Here is a 21,648-nt window from a genome sequence, read left to right on the forward strand (position 1 = left end):
TTTTGTAAGCCACCTAATGATCAATACTTTCTTTTCAATGCATGTCTTTCTAGTACATGTGATATGTGCGGCAACCTTTCTTTGTCAGATGAATGTTTGCATGAAAATGCTTTGACTACTTTTGGACAATAATTAGTTGAGGTAAAAAGATTCAAAACTATTGAATATCCATTGAAGGATGGGAAGATTGGAAGAAGGTGTGATCTAGTTACAGATAAAGTTAGTTTTCATGTATTTATGGATGAGTTTAAGAGTGTGATCATACCAAAATATGTTAAACACTCTCAATATTCTAGATGGCTTGATGGACAATTTCGCATATGTAAGAATACATTTCCAATTGGTACTATACTTTCAATTGTTGACTTTGCAGAGAACTACACACTTGCACCACAAGAAGAGGTACAACCAAAATATTACAATTTAGTGCAAGTAACAATTTATGGTCATATAGTTTATAGGCATGCACCTGATAGTACAGAGGAGGATCAAAAAATATTGAGAGAGTGCCATTTTTATTTAAGTGATAATAAACTCCATTCATTGAGTTTATCCAATATTGTTTCGAGGTCTTTTACAATAATTAAAAAGAGAGACAAATTCAAATGACACAACATTGGATATGGTCAGATAATTGTACAGGACAATTCAAGAATGCTAGAATGTTCTATTGGTTGAGTAGGACACATAGACGAACTAACATCCAACATGTGTGGAGTTTTTTTGAGGCTGAACATGGTAAAGAAGAACATGATGGTGCTAGTGCATGCATGAAGAGAGCCCTTAGTAGAGAGCAATTAAAATTTGAGAAAAAAGGTAAATTCCAAAATGCACATGAGATTGTCGAATGGTGTAACAAATATTTATACACGGGATCAAGTCAGAACTCTACAATCAAATGTTTCTTCTAACTAGTTGAAGAGAATAATATCTCTTTAAGATATGATTGTGATACAATTAGTGGGTTGGCTAAATGGCATTCATTTAGGAGTTCAAATTCTAACACTTGGACTATATGGACTAGGGAGCTTGCTTGTTTTTGTCAATTTTGTCTTGCAGGTGAATGGGAAGAATGTGAGAATATAGAATGGGTTTAAGATTGGCAACAAAGATAATTAGCACCTACTGACACACATTTTGAAGAAGATGTAGTAAATGAAGGCCAAAATGTTACTTTTGCATCAGAAGACTATGATCATATTTTAGACCTCATAGAACTTGGTATGCACAATTTAATTAGATTTTTTTGTGATCTCATGCTTCAATTTATATAATTTGCATATGTACACTCATGTGATTAAAGTGTTTCTATACTTTATCTTATCTTGTAGGACATGTTTATGCTATTATTGCACCTAGTGATAATGATGAATAGATTGAGTATTGGCTAGCTAGATGTGTGGAACCTAAGAAAAAATTGACATGTCATCTAGTAGACGATGATGGTTTTGAGTATCCAATCAGGTCTGTTGTTGTAGCTAGAACTTGGCTACATAGATACCTAACAAGAAGAAATAGTTTGCTAGCATTTGAAGACTACCAAACCGAAAAGAAGATTTTACACTATTCTCATTTGGTTGTGGCAACAAATATCAAATTAGAAAGATAGAAAGGGAGACCTGCCAATAAGGTATAATGGACAATTTCAATGGATGAGCATGAGACAATCATAGATGCATTGCAAAAGAGAGAGGATGTAGATGGTATAGTGGGATGACTACATTTAAATCAAACACATGTAAGTTTTTTCATTATTGTATTATATATATATATGTACTTATATAATTTAATTACATGTATGTTTGTGTTGTCAATACCAATTTAGAGAACTTATATACCTCTTATTCAGGTCTCAATTACAATTTATGCAAATTTAAATGTTAAATTGGATCAAACATCAGCATCTTGTGCAATTTCACATAGTAAGTACATACAAATTACACATATATTTACATAGTTCAGATACCTTGAATATTAATTTATGTGTTTATTAACATGTGTGTTTTTGTTTTACATTTTTATTTTACAGGACCTTATTTGAAGAGATGTGTTGAACCAATTTTATGTTTCAAATGAGTTCACTGAACTATAAATATATCATTGACATTGTCTTACATATATTGTGAAAATATGTAACTATACAAACTAATTCAAAAATGAAAGTTTACTTCTATTTGAAAGTTAAAGGTATGCACTTGATAAATTATAAATTAATTGTCAATTTAAGTAATGACCTCCTATTTTGTTCCATTACTTTTACATTGAAGCATGTTTAAATTAATGCTTGTTTGAAGTTTCAAATTACTATTGATTGTAATATTAAAAACAAGTCACTTGCACATGATAATTTAAAGATCATTACTCATTGTATTGATTATTTGTTAGATCATTACTCATTGTATTGATTATATCTTACATTACCAAACAACACATTAAGATCACTTATGATACATTGTTAGGTATGTTATCCATACATTTGTGTCTTAAGGGGACATAAGAGTCCTAATAGGTAATGTTATGTCTGTTACAGGTTATGATAGGTATTCATATGTTTACTACCACATAATAGGTCTTATTAGGTGACAATGAGTCTTACATTACCAAAAAACACATTAAGATCACTTATGATACATTGTTAGGTACGTTATCAATACATTTTTTAATCTAGTAGGTCAATTTTATTTGTATGAATCTCAATGCATAAATTTGATGTGGTATTTATCCAATAATTCTCTATAGATAGTTAAAATTATCATTCATCTTGCATATATACTTACAAAATGTGTCATATGTTCATGAATAATATATGTTAGAATAAAGAAAATGGTTTGAATATCCTTAAAGCATGGTGAAACATAATAATATATACTACATACACAACCATGATAAGAAGTCATAAAAAAATAGTACATGGTCTAACATACATCATAACATGATCTATGAAGTGAAAAAATACATGGTCTAACATACAGTTTTAACTATCCTAACACAAATTGTATACATCATAACTAATATTCATCATAAAAACACAATCTATAGGTGCCAACAAGACCTAATCTATCTGATCAAATTTCCTCTTTACTCCATGTGAAGAGGACTCAGATGGATCATCATGTGTAATATGAGTCATCTTGTCATGTCGAACACCTTATGAGGTAGATGTATCACCCTGTGTAACAAGAGGCATGTCTCATCATGTACATAATTAATTCAAATCGGTCTCAAAATCTAGCTTGCAAATAAATTAAATATTCACTACATAATAAAATAAATTATACCACATGAGATGGGTTTCCCTCAGTAACGGGAGGAGGCATATCAACTAGATCTATATAAATGCACATATCTTTATTAAAATCATATCAATTAAATAAATAAAGTTAAACACTTAAGTCAAATTTAACGTTAAATACCAAATTTTTAAGTCTAATCATAAAATAATAGTCCAAAAAAAAATATCTAGGTTAGTTCAAGGTTTCTTTTCTTAAAATTGGAGCCACCAAGCTAATTTTTCTTTCATGTACACTTATTTTGTGACACTGGGGGATTCTATGAACTCATTATGGATTATACCTGTTCATCTCAGGATGAAACAAAGTTAAGATTATGACAAGGTTATGGTTTGCAATTTTGTTATGTTAACAGTTTTCATGATGGCTAAGCTTAAAATTATTATAATGATTATGGTCCTTTAATGTTAGGGAACTTACCTAGGATTATGGTTTTAGTTAGAATTATATTTAGGTTTCAGATATTTATTACATGGTCCTGTTGTTTATAGGATATATAATAGATGGCATTAGGATGAGAGTTAAGGTTACAATTATCTAATGAAAGCTTAGAGATAGAATTACATTATTTGATTAAAAAATATTTATGATTGTAGCTTGAATCCTAACTATTGTCCACTTTTTAATGCAAACTATAAGTGTAGATCATGTCAGGTAATGAACTAATACATGTGAACCCTATCCCTAACCATATAATAATCCTAATTCTAATCATAATCCATAATTCATTACCTTATGAAGCTTTGGCTATCCATTTTATTGCGAGAGTAATCCCTTGGCTATCCACAAAATGTTCCTAATAGATTTATATAGAAGACCAAACTGATTTAAATAAAATGAGCAGGAAGAAGAGAAACTTACACCCAATACGAGGAGAGAATATTTAAACGTACTTGAATTCTACCAATCAAAGTGAGATAATTAGAGCTCCAGTTGTTGAGTTTTCCAAAGATTTTCTAGTTGATATAAAGACACATTTCATTTATATGTTAGGGTTTACTACAAATGGAATCCCTAGGTACCTAACCACTTAATTATGAAATCTCCATCCAATACCATATTTACTACACAAAGTAGGGGACTCAATATTTAGCCCCAATAAGATAGATGTAGAGACATAAATCTTACTACTCGATACAAAGAAAGATGTCCAACTTGATCATTAAATGACTCGTGTTGCACTCTTGTAGCTTAAAAAGAATACAAATAAATTATCAACAAACTATGTACATTAGATACTTATTAATTATGATCTAACCCCATTAATTTCTTTACTAAAACCTTGACACCAATCATAAGAGAGGACACCATTTGACATAATATTCGATGGAGGGCTTGCAACATCATCATAGTGAAACCCCATTCTACCCTTTTCTAGACATTTTCATAATCAATTACTTGAGCATGCCTACACTCTATCCTAGAAATGTTTCCCAATCCAAAGTCTTCCAATAGGTTATCAAGTTCTCCAATATGCATAAATATCCTTAACAAAACACTTTTGTGTAGGGTTAATGATCTTGGGTAGGATATCTTCTAGTCTAGAGGCTAAGACCTTGGCAATAATTTTGTATGATATGTATTTAGGAGTGTCTTATCTCTAATTTTTAATTAGATTCTTATCTCCCCTTGGGGATCAATTTTATGAGCCCTCCATTGATTACTTGACGTAGGGATTTCTCATTACTAATTTTTTGGATGGAGGAGCTGATTTGTGATAGAAATGGGTTTATCACTTGGAATAATGCATCTTCATTCTAGGAATGATGGTTCTCATTTTATCCCTATCTTCTAAATCATTTTGAACTATCATCATCTTCTAACCAAAAAAATTGATAGTAAAATTAGGCACTTCCAACCCAAGATAAATAGAAATTAGTCCACCATAACATAATTATCTAGTTAGGGAGTGGGGTGTCAGAGTTCTTCAATACCCTCCTAATTAGATATTACATGATTCTTAAAATCAAGCCTTAATAGGGATTGTAATTTTTTTAACTTAAATAGTCACATGTCTAGATAATTTTCATACATGTGTTAGTACATCACATGGTTCTAGGATTATATAGTTAAGTAAATAATGAACTTAGGAGTAAGGATTTAAATGGAATTAGGATTAAGATTTAAATGGGGTTGAGAGCTTTTAATATTAGAGTTTACCAGTTTGGATTGGAGTTTAGCAATTAGGATAATAGGATTAGGACCTATAATATGACCTATGGGATAACATGTTTAGATAATTTAAGGATTTACTTAGAAATTCAAGATTGTGTCCTTGACTTAGACCTTACAATTTTGGATTTTGTATATTACATGAAATTTTAGGATCTTGGGGTTTAGTAAGTTTAACTTTACTAGGTCTAATTAGGGTTTATCATTTAGGATTAGGCTTATAATTTAATTTAGACATTTGATTATTCATCTTAGTAGGATTAGGGCACACAAATTTACATCAAGTTCTAGATATCTACCTGAAATTAGAGTTAAAATTATTACATCTTAGGAGAACTCTAGAATTATATATAGGATTAGGTTTTGGATTTAAGATCATAGGATTTAAATTTAGGGTTGATAGATTTTAATATTAAAGAGCTTGCAAGTTTGGATTAGGATTAGCCTGTATCTAGTATTTAGGAATGTGGTTTAACATTAAGGACTAGGGCTTAATATGAAGAAATTAAAGTTATGGTTATGATTATGATTAGGGAACTAGTTTAGATTATGGAACTAACTTAATATAGTTAGGAGTAGGGTTCAAGTATTGGGAAGTTAGAATTTAGGTTGATCTAGTTAGGATTCTAGTTTGAAATTTAGGGTTAGAGCTTATCAATGCTTAGGGTTTAGAATATTAGCAATTTAAGGTTATGTTTGTAGGATTAAAGTCTAGTTTAAATATCATGGATAGTTATCAAATTTATTTAAAACTAATAGATATGTTTCAATTTTAACATACATATGTGTGTGTGTGTGTGTGTACATGTGTGGTTATTTAAAATTAATATATTTACTACAAACACATGTTTACATAAAATCAATTATGGATAGTAATACACATTTACATACATTAACAATATTTAAATTTAAACATGTACATGTAGTATGTGAATACATTATTTAATTATTTATATATTACCTGGTTTAGGTTTTAGCAAATTAAGATTAAGGTTAAGATGATAGTAAGGGTTATGATTAGAGTTAAATTCAATACAAATTAACATTATAGTTAATCCTAAATGATGCCCAGCCAAGGGATCCAAAGAACTAATCAAAAGTTTTACTAAGAAAGTAATAACATACATACAATAATTTACATTTATAAAGAACATAAGAGATTGCATTCCTTAATGAGTACATTTACATTTAATCTTTAAATAATTATATGTAAACTAAAAGTAAAATAAATAACACATCCACATGAAAGAATATTAACTACTTTAGTTCAATCTATTTAAATAATTTATATATACATTTGTTTCGAATGCCACTTGGCAAATTAATTCGGAATGCACAATCATCCACTATACATGTCACAGGGTATGAAAGGCTGAAAGAATATACATTTATAAAATATTTTACATCATCCATTTTCGATCCATGAAACAAAGTACAATACAATTTAAGTAAAATCATTTTAAATACTAGAATTTTTTTGTTTGGATCCCTTGGCGGGGGCTGTTATGTGATTAAGTACTTAGTTATATATGTTTAGGGTTTTATTTATATGGTTAGGTCGAGATTATAGTTTAAACAATGAATTTACGTCGAGGTTATAGTTAAAACAAGGTCGAGGTTATATGGTTCTAGGTTGAGGTTATATTTATTTGTAAAATTACATGTTTAAACAATGAATTTACATCTAATCTAATCATTCAACATTGTAATAAATACATAAATTAAATACATTTCAAAACATCTAAAATAATAATTTTTTTAATAAAAATTTACGAAACTATATTTTAATTAACAAATACAAAAAATTAAACATCTACTCATTAACAATGTAAATTTGTACAATTTTACATATATTAAAAATGAAAAAAACAATATATTAACATACATATTAAATTTAAAATTGAAAAAAATAAAGTAAAATAGTATAAAACATATTAAAATACTTGGTGTATTGAAAACTAGCAGCAAGGGCGTGGTCGATAGGGCTGAAAATCGAGATCCCATTTTTGAGGTCATGAAAATGACCTCAAAAATGCCAAAAAAGAGTTTAAATAAAGTCTTACAAATCAGATACCTGATTTATAAGTAATCGGTGCCTGATTTATAAAAAGTTGGGCACCCGTAGCTTAATTTTAGAAACGGGTAAAAATTGGGTACCCATTTTTTAGAAGTACAATTCTGTGGATCTGACTGTGAAATTGCGACTCAACTTCTTGTGGTCACCCAGGAAGAAAATAAAAAGGAATGTAAAAATGGGGTAGGAGTGGGAAATGAGAAGGACCTTCTAGGTTGATTGGGTAACAGCTGGTTTATCAAACTAGTCACAAGCAATGATGAACCCCCAACAGAATGTAGGTGTACGATTTGTACCTGGAAAACTAAAAGAGATAAAAAGTTGTAGCTAAAGGTCAACACTATAGAAAAACATATTGGTAAGGTTTATGAAAAACAAATCATAGATGGAAAGGAAGTAGCAGCAGTGAGATGGAAATCAAAGGAAGAATCCCTTTATGTTAAGTATGCCATAGAATATGAAGAGCATTTCAAGAAAATAGTGGTAATTGGTAGTGGTAGTAGTGGCAATCCAATCAAGGATGGGATTCAAGAGGCAACCAATGATGAAAACTAGGAAAAGACTATTCAAATGAGTGTTATTTTTTTTATTCTATCTAGAGGGCATCGTATGAGAGACTTTTCACAATATAGTAATTTATTATCTTTTTTGAGAGTTCATCACTATCCTATGTTAGGTTAGTCAATATACAATGGATGGGAAATGGAAAGCTATCTTGCTAAGGTGGAAAAGAAAAATGTACAGGAAAGAGTAAAAGAATCCAAGTTCATTTCATTATCCTTAGATGAAGTCACTACAATAGATAACACTGCTTGGGTTTGTATGCATGTATATACTATAAAAGAACATGTCTATCAAGCTAATCTACTTTGTGTTTGTAAAATGAGGTCCAATTTAACTACAAAAAAATTATATTTAGAATTTAAGAAAGATTTGAATGAAATTTCTAATATGGATGACTTGACAATTGCAAAGAAGTTAGTGTGTGTCAAAGCTGATAGAGTTGTAGTAATGCAAGGGCAAAAGACTAGTCTTTGTGCAAGATTACAAACTAGTATTACACCTTACATGCTTGGAATACACTACATGGCCCACCAAATGAATTTAGCATATAAGATTGTAAGTAGTTTTCCTATAGTGTCAAAAGTTGAAGATCTAATCCATAAACTCCACCCCTACTTTTGCAGAAGTCCTAAACGCTTTGCAAAATTTAAGATTTTTTCTAAGTAGACCAAATGGATATCTTTGCATGGACTAGTAAAATGAGTTCTAGCAAAATATCAATCCTTGATTGGAGTTATATATGAGCAATTCCTTATAGTAGAAAAAGCTCCTAATTTGATAAATAAGTTAAGTGACATAGATAGCCTATTAACTTTAGCTAGTCTTCTCCCTGTGATGGATTTAATGAATAAACTTGTTAAGAAAGCCCAAGATAGAACTATGCATATTCATGAGTATAGTGATTTACATAAAATGAAATGCATGGCTCTAGATACTTTGTATTTAGATCTCTCAGGTCATAACCCAATTTTTTCAAGGTGGGAGATAATTATAGATTTGAATCATGCTAAGAATTTTTTACAATTCAATGGAAAAAATGAGGTATGTGTGTTTGTAAAAGAATTTGAAATACCAATCCACCAATCTAAAACAAACAAGAGAGGTAGAGTACTACTAGTTGGAAAGGATGATTTTGATAATATTGTTAAATCTATTAGTGAAAATATGAAGTCTATTTCCTACCAACTTTCAAGTGAGATTTGTGAAAGATTCTCTTGAGAATAAACTTGTGAAGCCATGAGTTGTGTGTTTCCTCAATTTTGGAAACACTTCAGACATAATCTAAGTGATATACAGTTGTTTCATAATAAACTTGATGAATTGATAACATGGTTTTCAAAGCATACAGATTGCAATGGAAAACTAATACAAGGAATCTTAGATTCAAATAATCTTAAAAAATAATGTAAACTTTTTGCATTGTGTATGAAACAACCAAATGGAAAACTTTGAGAATCTATTTGATCTTGGTGCAATAATAAGGCTTTGGAAAAGGATAAGTCAAAGTGAAGTATTGTGTACTTCAATATTAGAATATTTCAAACTTGTTGATTTATGTCAAACAATGATATTAGGGTCGGTGGAAGATGAGAGAGTTTTTAGTGCATTGGGGTTTTTGAAATCAAATATCAGAAACAAACTATACAAAAAATTGGAAAATTGCTTGAGGTTGTTTCTAACTCAATACAATGTTAGATATTTTCCTTATGATAGTTCATTGGCCATTTGGAATTCCATGCGTGAAAGATGAGGCCTTTGCAACACTTCAAAAGATGGTGGTGCTACTACTAATTCCAATAAAAATGATGAATTTAGGTCTCAAATTTAAAATGAAGATGAAGATTTTATCGATTTTGAATACCTGATTCAGAATGAAGAGGAACCTATTAGTACTAGTCAGTTTCAGGATCTAGAGCCCATATGGGATATAGAAGCATCACATTTGAGACTGAGTCAATGAAGAGATTTAGCAATGTAGCATTCAATTGTATGGAATTTATAGCTATATTCTACTTTAGTTCTTCAATATTCAGTTATATTACAATTACAATTTACAAAAATTGAGTTCAAGATTTTTGTAACTATATTGTTGACATAATGTTATTTTTGTAGCTTTAAGGAGTAGCTTATGCTAGCTTATTTTTGAATGCTTGTTTGTTTGGAAAGTAAACGCAAGCCATTTGATTAATTTAACTCTAGCCCATGGTATGGTTATCTTAAATCTCATTGAGAACACCTCATTTGTAATTGGCTTGAGAAAATTTTAGTCCCTGGTTTTTACTATAATTTTGGTAGTGAGATGAGGGCATTGAGTGAATGATTTCCATAAATAGTTGGGCACTGTATCTTTCTCTTGATTTATTTATTTGATAATAATAAAAGAGATAATAGAGACATGTGCAAAGGCTATAATATCAGCTTAGAATATGAGTCATGACACTTTTCATTAACATTAACATCACAGAGAACTACAAAGCGTAATGGAAATACATAGAGTTGGAAAAATCGGTGCTCTTAAAGAAAATTATACTTGATCTAAAAAATGACAATAGATTGGACCATTTCTAAGCCTTGGGAACTCATATTTATATCAATTGAGTTGCAACAAGCTTTAGGCTTAGAATGGTTACATGATTACAAAATAAAAAAGATAACAACAATTAAGATAATCATTACAATTTGTTGAAACCTTTTGTAACATCTTTTAATAGAAAAAGGGGAAACAATCACAAAATGTGACAAGTGGCAAGTGATCATTAAGCCTATCTTCCGATTCTAACTATAGCATTACCCATAGTGAATGTTCTGCAAAGGTAAGGTGATTTGTTATGATGAACAACTTCTCTTTGATATTCTTTTGCAACACTTGTCCTCCAATTGATTCCCCAAGGCCACCTTCTTTTCTGCTAATCATCTTCTACTGAAAGGATTTCCTTAATATTTTTTATAACCTCCCAGATGGAAATATTTGTATCCACAACAAGCCATGTGGTGTTTCTAACTGCTTCTAATTCACTAATGTTTTTAGTCCATTTTGCATTTGTGATGTCTTTACCCTCTATAGTAATTTTGTTCATATATGCTTCAATTTTGTATGTGATATCAATTATACCATATGCAACTTGAGCATTTGATTCACCCCTTGAAAATGCTACAGATCTTGGATGGTCTAATATTAGATCAAAAGATTCAGACCACTCCTGCCAAGATTTGACATACCCTTCCTTGCTCAAAATTGTTGGAATGTAATCTGGGGTACCTAATGGTATGCTTTTCAATTTTCCCCTTATTACTTGGATCTTACCATTGAAGAATGAATTCATTTCTTTAACTTGATTTATTATTTTCCTTATAGGAACAATGATCTCCTTAGGTAGTTCCTTTTTTTGTGTGAGTAGAGGAACTAACCTATCAAAGAATTGAATTAATGGCCCCCACTAGGAAAATAATAGAGATAATAGTGATAATTCCTTAGAGAATTGGTATTCATTACTCTATAGAGTATTGTACATACTATGTACACCTATAGAGGCTCTCCTTAAAGTAGTGATTCTATGAATCAAAAATTATTTCATTGTCCTAATCTCTACATCCTTGCTAATCTCAAACTCATCCACATCATATGTGTTACTGGATGTGGTTCTTCTACTATCTGGTTAGTTTAAATATTGTGGTCTTGTACCTCCCTTACTGACCTTTCTTCTTTTTCAAATCCTACTGCAAAACATATATTCTTTTCATTTCCTCTTCATACTTCTTCCTAACATTAAGGTACTTTTCATATGTCTACACTAATTGTTCTTGAAGAATATCGATCTTGTTCTTTCCTAGCATAGAAGCAGTCGTATGGAGGTTTTAAAATTGATTTGAAGAAGTTGAATGTGCATTCCAAAAAATTACATTACTTGTCGGTGTTTCTTTAATTTCCATCAAGGTAGGCTTCTATGATTCTGGAGCTATACTCCAAATAGCCATTGTCTTGAGTTATCTATATAGAAGCCTATTTTGTATAGAAACCTTTTTGTCTTTGAAATATTGCTTCCAATTTTTCTAGGTCAATAGGAACCGACATGGGACCCTACAAATCAAATGCTTCAGCAAAAGAATTCTTACGTAATGTATAGAGAATTCTTATATCCTTTCTATGAAAGGACCAAGTGGTTGGATTATATGCATTTACCAGTGCCTTGATAAGGTCAACATCTACGTATACCTCTAGTATGATCAACTTCCCCAAGTTCTTCATCCATGGATGTGAGATGGGAACCTTATGCACCCTATTCTTGTAAAAGTACCAAAATAATTTAGTTCCATTGGTGTCTGGTACTTGAGCATCTCTTAAAAAGTTGTAAGGGCCTCTAAACACATGGATATTAGCACTTGAGCATTGGAAGATTTAGGGAGAATCTTCAATCATTCTTCTACAAATTTGGTAGACAATGAAACCTTGTTTCCCTCTGTAGTGCCCTTCTTTACTGATGATTCTACTTCTACCATTCTGATCTTACTGCAAATTATTTTTGTTCTATTAGCTCTGGATATCTAAGATTATGAGATTATGAAACCTTGTTCTATTAGCTCTGGATATCTGAGATTATGAAACCTTGTTCTATTACCATTCTGATCTTACTTAATGCATAGAGAATGCTCATATCCTTTCTATGAAAAGACCGAGTGGTTGGATTATATGCATTTACCAATTCCTTGATAAGGTCAACATCTACGTATTATCAACTGCCCTAGGTTCTTCATCCATGGATGTGAGATGGAAACCTTATGCACCCTATTCTTGTAAAAGTACCAAAATAATTTAGTTCCATTTGTGTCTGGTACTTGAGCATCCCTACAAAAGTTGTAAGTTTCTCTAAACACATGGACATTAGCACTTTGAGAATTGGAAGATTTAGGGATAATCTTCAATCATTCTTCTACAAATTTGGTAGACAATGAAACCTTGTTTCCCTTTGCAGTGCCCTTCTTTACTGATGATTCTGCTTCTACCATTCTGATCTTACTGCAAATTATTTTTGTTCTAATTTTGTAAATATGTTATCATGGTTTTGAAACTTCCTTTTAACCCTCCTGGTTTATCCTTGTGATGTGGCTACAATGAGATTCCCCTTCTATCACAACTTCAAAAGTTAAACTTTTTACATTGCAATCTCATAGTTGTCAAAACCCATTTCCTTCTAACCAGTGTGAAGTGGCGAAGATGGCTCCACCTTAACTTTTCATAGCTTCATAGCATGAGCATATCTTTTTATCAAAACCTCAAAACACAAAACTCCTTACTATCTTGGTCTCACAGCTGCCAGAAGTCTTTTCCCTTCAACCACTATGAACATACAAAAACTGCTTGAATTAACATTCCATGGTCTCCCAACCAAGAGACTAACTTCCTAGAAAAACTCTTCGATGATGCAATCTCCTTTTTTCTTGACTTCGCAACATAAAAGTTCACCTTCATCATTTAACTGTTGATGCCACAAAATCTCCTTTTGACAAAGCCACAATGTTAACTCCTTTATCTTTTCAATCAGTGATGGTGTGATCTCTACCCTCCTCACAGTTTCGCAACACAAAAACTATTAACTTTCACTTTGACAATGACATTGTGATAGACCTGCTAAAGCCTTTCTCATGGTTTTGCAACCACCAACTTCAAACTAATGAAACCCTTTGCGAACCTTCGATGCCATTAACTTTGCTAATGTATATATTTTTCATCTAATACAATGAAATGATTCACCCAAAAAATTGAAATTTTACTATGATTATTATTTTTTTTTGTTTTAAAATAACACAATTCACCCACATTTTACACGTTGTTTGAGAGACTATGAATGATTCACCAATGGAGATTGATATTTTTTCTTTGTAAACTATTTTTTTCACCCAAATTTATTTTATTATTATTGTCAAGTATTTACACCTTTTGCTAAGTTTTTACACCTTTTCTAAAGGAGGGGTTTCTTAAAGTATACCCTGTTCATTAGACCATTTGAACTTTTCTTGAGGAATCAGTATATTACAAACTTTTATCCCACAAATGAATATTGTTACTTATTTTGTATCTTACATATGAAAGTAAACCAACAATGTTGAATAGTAAATATAACCAAGCACATAGAGAACTTATAACACCATTATTTGTTAACTAGGGAAACCCTTGCTAAGGGAAAACCCTATTGGGGATGATACCGACTAGATGATTCAATAAAAAATAGGATTCTATTAAGGATATTGGCCTTATTAGGAGTCTATGAAGTACATATAGTGTCTTCAATTCTTGTTAGAGGACTAGACCTTGTTAGAAGCCTCAATCCTCTTAAGAGTTGCTACAACCCTGTTAGGAGTTGGTACAAAAATTAAAATGTATGAAAGAAGAGCCCACTACCATAACATGGAATTATACAATTTAGTTTCTTCATAAAATAGATATACATACAATACTTTCTTTCTTTTTGTAACTCGCACTTTCTCTAATCTTACATTAGATTTCCCTTAATATAAGTCCCGCATATGGTTCTCACAATACTTCACATGTCACATCTAATCATGTAACTTTTGCAATATCTATGCATCACACACATTCATTGTGAAACTCTCACTTTATTTATGCAACATAAGATATCTACTTATATCTTGCGCATTCACAATTTTTTGCTTAGTCAGCTTCTATGTCTTCACATGCCTGACAAAATATAAAAATAATATCCACATAGTCAGCTTAACATGACTTCATAATTATTTTGAAAAAAATAATTCCTAAAGTCATATAGCTATATTTTTTGCTATGCTCTATTCTATACTGTTAAATACCAGCATAGTTAAACCTACTGTAGCTTGCACTATAATGATCGTATGGGTAAAAGTACAAAGTTGTGTCATCTTTTAGGCTAACTTATCAGAATGACTGAATTTGAGTATTTCTATCTAAAACTCAATTTTTTTCAAACATATGATCTTGTTAAATTTATTCTAGCCAAGTTATATATGGTTTCACATTTTTTCAATTGGAAATGTCTATTAAATGCATGTTTTCTACTAGTTAACTTATCCAATTACTAAAGAAATATAATTATTTCAGAAAATTGATGTTTCAATAACTCTTACTATTTTTTATGATTTTATTTTGATAACATATAAACACCATTTTATAGATCTCAAAGTCAAGAATATTCACATATAGAGTTCATAGTGTTTTAATTAGATATAGTATTTTGTAATTAAAAAATTCTACAAGTACCTATTTTAACACTCGAAAAGATGTCAATTTTGAGAAAGAAAAAAAATATTAAATAAAATAAATAGAAATAGAAAATTATATGACATTCTAGAGGAGAAAGTCATCTTTTAGAATCTATAAGTTTTCTTTTGGTTGTAATAGAATTATTTTGAAAAATGTGGTGGGAGATGAAAACTATCGATTTGAATAGCTTGAAGTTTGAATATTATAAAACAAAAAATATAGGTCTAAAGCCATTTTTTATTTTTTATTTTTCTAGCCACATATGTTATCTATAACATAATATGAGATCAAAGGGAAATAAGCTTATTTCCATATGGTTTTGTGCTAGGAACTAGACCCCTAATTTCCATCATTTTTCAGCAACTAAAAAGTTATCATTAAAAAATAGGAAACTATATCATTTCTTATTCCAAATAATTATTAAAAATTATCATCTTAAACTTCATCCATTTCTACAAATTTCATTAGTTTACTTCATTTTAAAATTCTAAATAATAATATCAGTTTTATGTCACTGAAGGAGAACAATTATACTTTTTTAGCCTTTTCCTTTGTAAAAGGGTGACATAGATTTGTACTTTTACCCGTATACACATGTGCACTAGTACAAATCATCATGAAGGTGTCACAAATCTTTCCTCAACTACACATTAGCTAAATCTTTACACATCATCTATACTATTAAGATATGTTCATTGTACTGCTAAAAACTGTCTAATACTTAGATAATTTTCTATCTCTGAATGCATAAATGAAATGGTGAGTATATGTTGCCACAAATGAAAACCATCAAAACATATAATTGTCCATATTTCCAATAGTGCGCACCTTTTTTCAATCTTTTTGCAACATAAAAAACATAAGGCATCAACACTTAAGGAAAGGTGCGCATGTGCCCACCTCCCCAAGGTGCGCATGTGCACACCTCCCCAAGGTGCCCACATGTGTACCTTTCATAAGAAACCATAAGGCACACATAAGGGTGCACACATGCGCACCCCATCAAGGTTTACATGTGCACACCCTTTACACAAAAAAGCACATGGGATGATTTTTCCCCTTTCCACCTAGAATTCATAGATGCACAAATGTGCATATGTGCACCTCATCAAGGTGTGCATGTGCCTAGGTGTGTATCAGTAGTAAAATGGTCATAAAATAACTATTAAGAACACCTTGTGCACCTGTAAGGGTGTGCAAGGTGTGCTATTTTTTAGTAGGCTTATGGGGGAGAAATTGACTGACTTGATTATTTTTTAGTGTTTTAGGCTAGGTTCTTTTGTTATTTTGGGTTTGTTTTGAGTTTTTTGACACAAAATAACTAATTTTTTCTAATTTTAATAGATAAAAGGGCATCCTTAACTTGTCAGGGTCATAAATTTTGACCTTAGAATTCAAAACCGTTTACATCGTTGGAAAGAACTAAAAATTTAATTTTAGTCTCTAAAATAGTGAGCCTTTAGCTTCCCAATTTTAGAGATCAATGAAAGTCTCAACTTGAAATTTTGAGTAGAAGACCTCCAAGAAAGCCAATTAAAAATGCCTAGATATGCTTGTTAAAAAAATATGAAAAAGTTTCAGATATTTGATCATTTTGGATAATTTGGATCACCTGGTCTTTGATTAGGAAGGATCGGGTAGTTAGAGAGAAGAAAAAATCAACGAATAGACTTCATAGTGCACGAAGATGTACATAGCATGAAGGTGTGGTGCATAAAATGCAAGTGCATAGATTATCATAGCATGTTCATTATCAACAACAATAGAGATCTCACCTAAGATGGTAACCTTCACCTTCAAAGGAATCAAACGTAAGTTTTGATTCATGAATTTACACTAAAGATCAAAGATACTGAGGTTGGACACATGGACCAGAATAGGTCGCTCGTCTTATGGAACTATTAATGAAAATAGCCAACATAGGTTCCTTAAGATTTTAGATAGGAGAAGTAGAAGAAGTTCAAATCTATGAAAATGTTTGGCTATAAAGAGGCTATAAATCATCAAAAATGGAAAAATAAGTACACTAGAGTGGGCCAAAACTTCATCTAAGAAAAATTTAGAAACTATTTTCAAAACTAGGAACTTTAATTGTTTGGTGAATTGAGCACCTTGCACAAATTTCATCAAGGTGTGTAGGTGTGCTATTCATAGAGGTGGGGCTATAATTTTGAAGAAGTAACATTGTGCCAATAGTTAACTATGAGTTCCTAATTTAAAGTTTTACATGCACCAAAAACACAATCTAATGGTAGTTCAACTCCTAGAAATGCCCAGAGAAGGTCAAGCTTCCATTTCTAGAGCTTCCAGTTACTCCCAAATCTTCTTGCACCTTCCTTCTTCTTTTATTGTTTTAAGTCATATAAAGGCACATACACCCTTTAATTGATATAAACAATGGTGGAGTTCTACTTATCACCATTTAGAGATTCTATTTGTATATAATTAGATTTCTATTATTATTTTAGAACCATATGTTTGCATTTTAACATCTCTCACTCTCTACAGAAATTGATGAGACGATTTCTTATAAATTCAAGAATGTAATATGTATTTCAGATCATTATTTTGATGCAATAATAAATGATTTTGGTGCTCTCATTTTGAGTGTAGTTTTTTTTGTTAGAGTGTGTTATTTTTGTGGATTCTTGATCATGATAATAATGGAGCCAATAGTTTTGTTCTATTCATTTTATTGTGCAATATTTTAGCTTTTATGTTTATCACGTGTTGACAAATTCTGCTGACATACCAAGTTGGAGAAGTGATCACCCTATTGTTCCTATATAGCTTCTCATCTCATATGAGTACACTTTTTGTGGCCTTGCAATTTGATAAGAACTGAAAAATCTTTTAGTTTTACTAAGTTTCAATCAACAATTGCATCAATGGATTTAGAGAGCAATTTAACTCGCAGATGTGTTGTTGCCATGGTGTATGTCTATTAGGAATTTCCCTTTCATGATATTTGTTTTCAACTCGTGTTACCTTATCTTCGTTATTTGCTTTGCGAACACTTGATTAAATAAGGAATTCATATAGTTTCATTATTAGATCACATTTAATCAGAAAATAGAGAAAACCAAAACCATATCTCTTTTGTGCTTAATTTTGAAACAATGAGCAGATTGAACATCTTATCTGAAATTGGTCAGAAACAAGAAAGGGCTTTTTGTGAACAAGCACATTTATCTTCAATTCAGCAGATTCCAATAGGTTGCAAGATGACCAAAGCCTTGGAGTTGATCCCAGATCAACTTTTCAAGGGAGGAGTTTGAAAGGATTCATGTCGTCAAGCATCATACAAGATGATAGTTCAACAGCTCTGATATGTAAATACAACCAATTTCTTTCTCTTCCCATTCCACAATCCATACAATGTCCTTCCTAGAGATCAAGTTAGGCTTTGGATGACCTTATATATTCTCTTCCCACATGTTTTGATCCTTAGTTTAGGTTTATAACACCATTAATCCCAATTCCAAGTTCTTAAGAAAAGTTGTCATGACAACTTTTGCAAAGTTGTCATGGGCAACTTTTACATCTCTTGCAATTTTGGCAATTTTGCCAAACCATTAGCCTCAATGGTTCAACTTTACTTAAAACCACTACATAAGAACTTAAAACAACTAAAAACATCAAATTCTCAAAAACAACTCTATTTTAGGGTCTTGGTCAAAGTTTGACCCTTTGTTGACTTTCTAGCATTTAAACACCTAGAATCTAAAGGACCACTCAAAATAATGGACTTGACTCGAGGTTAAAGCTATACACACACAAAAAACTTGGGACTTTATACCTAGTACTTGTTATCTGGTGGTTTCCTAAGCTAACCACAAAGCTAAAAATGAAGGTGTTCCTGCACTAGAGTCTTTCTTTATTAATACCCAATTATATATATATATATATATTTTATAGTGAAGAATATTTTCAAATCAATAGAAAAAAAAATTCTTTTATTTTAAATTCAATATTACATTTTCAATTTATTTTGAGACTCTTTTAGGTAATTCTTTTTTTTCTTATAATTCTATGAAAGGTCACAAGGGAAATGAATTCAATTATAAATACCAATGATAAGGTATATTTTTTAGTAATTTTGATGTATCAAAATGCAAATGGGCATATGGTCATAATTCATTGTATGAGGTTTGATAAAGGATTTCATGTGAATTTTTAGTTTTCTTGCATATGGCTCTCTATCTAAGCTTTCCTTCTATTCTCTCCACTTGTCACATTACATTTATTGTAGGAGCTTTTACGCTAGGTTATAATGGCCCTAGCCAATGGTGACTGTTACTGGTGTTTACACTACTGCTTCAAATTGCCATGGCACCTCCATAGAACAAACACTCATGCAAGTTCGTCCTAAAGGTTTTTCATGAGGTAATCCTAATATTATCCTTCCTTTACAAGAATTTGATGCTGCATGTGATTGGTTAGAACAACATACCTCTTAGAGTAAATAATTAATTACTTATTGATTATTTATTCTATTTACTTAAGCTTACTTAGGTAAATGCATGTTGCTAATAGTTGTAGAGATAAGTTGTTGACAACATGGGAGTTTGTTCCCTTCTAGCATGTTCCACCTTTTTGTGGAAGAGTGCCTAGTTGTCAACCTTAACTTCTACCACTTTCCAGCTTGTTCTACAAGCTTCCATGAGGCCTTTATATTTGGGCTCTCTCTTTGTATTTTCTCATTACATTTTCATCGTAAATACATTTTTATTGTTTTGCAATATGTTCTCTCTTATGTCCATTTAGGGTTTTTCCAAGCTCCACCTCTTCCTTCTTGGTTTCCCTTCGATAGGTTATTTGCATGCAAGTGATCTTAGTGAGCTATGGAGTTGGATTTCTTCAACTCCTACATGGTATCAAAGCCACCTTGTTGCTGCTTTGTTGAAGGTTTTTTGAAGCCACGATTTGAAGACACAAACCCTAGTTTATTTGTGCATTTTTTTTTTCAATCCGAAGGAAGAGCATTTATTCAGAGCACATTAGGCCCAAGTGGATAATGCCATTGAATCCAAAAGGCCATTTACAGTTAGGATTCATATATAACTTGTTGATTTCAAAGATAGAGCTCTAGAAGGAAAAAAAAATTGTTTTAGGCCTTGTCGTACAGACTGTACAGACATTTTTGACAAAAATAAATTAGTAAATAAATAAATTTTTGGGAGCGTCATCCTAGCAAGCTACTCTACAACCTCCTTCACCAGTGTGGTACTATAGATCCACCATGGCACAACCCATCTGTGGTCGCTGCCCCGTGGCCACCCTGGCACTGCCATCTCACCAATTCTTTTAGCCTTGCTACCTCCTGCACCACCATTGCTCCATCTATGCAGTTAGCAATACAGTTGGCTATTTTTGTGCCTAGTCAACTCGCTCACGTGGAATTTTGTGACACTTGGCAGTTCTTGGTACTGAAACGTGGCATGGGTTCCATGTGGCACTTTGCCATGTGGACCCTACCACATAAACAATTTTTCATGTGGCTGCCATATGGACCTGCCATGTGGCACCTTTTTTTGTGACGACTGTCAGGTAGTCAAATTTTTTGCCATGAAATGCTAACATCAACATGATGTTAGCACTGCATCAACATACATCTTGCACCTCTCCAAGGTCATTTTGGACCTACTTGTAATTATTTGGCCATAACTTGAGCATATGGTGGTATTTTTTTAATCCAAAAGAAGCACTAGAAAGCTGGTTTCAAGATGAAGATATTGGTCTAAGTGTTTTTAGGTTTTGATGTAGTTTAGTTACTCATTTTTTTAGTTGAAGTCTAAAGTTTTATTTTTTACTCGAGCAAGTTTTTCTTTTGCATCCCATGTCATTTTTTTGAAAATGTTATATTTTTGGAAAGCTAGTTTTGTCACCTTTTCAAAAATGTGGTCTTTTTCTTTAGATTCTAGCCCATGCTCTTTCTATCATGTTTTTGGCATTTTTTCTCTATGGTGGATATCTTAGGTGTTTAGGTTTGAGGGTCATTTTCTTGGCATGAAATATTTTGTTTTGGGCTATACTACCTTTTGTGTTAACTTTTTTCCTTTTATGATCATTGTAGACATCATTTGTAAGAACTTTTATGTATACACACTGAGATAAAGTGTCACTTTTACATTTAGGATTCATCAACATTGTTTTGAGATAGTTTTACTTGCACTATCTTTATAAAGCACCATGGGGGGGATAGTTGTTTTTGTTTTAGGCCTTCTTCCTTTTTTTTTTCCATGCAGTGTTAGTGTGACCATGTCTTTATAGATGTTTGTACCTCTTCCCTCTCT

The 21,648-nt window shown here is 31.5% G+C and overlaps 1 pseudogene; it reads right to left on the reverse strand.

Moving 5' to 3' along the window:
• LOC149543732 (C4-beta,C20-epoxidase-like) overlaps nt 1-20,687 on the reverse strand; it is a 72,046-nt pseudogene extending 51,359 nt beyond the window's left edge.
• Between the last annotated feature and the right edge of the window lie 961 nt (nt 20,688-21,648).

This window comes from Cupressus sempervirens, chromosome 8, assembly GCF_028749045.1.
Source record: "Cupressus sempervirens isolate cs-2001-9-10 chromosome 8, ASM2874904v1, whole genome shotgun sequence".
Taxonomy (NCBI): domain Eukaryota; kingdom Viridiplantae; phylum Streptophyta; class Pinopsida; order Cupressales; family Cupressaceae; genus Cupressus; species Cupressus sempervirens.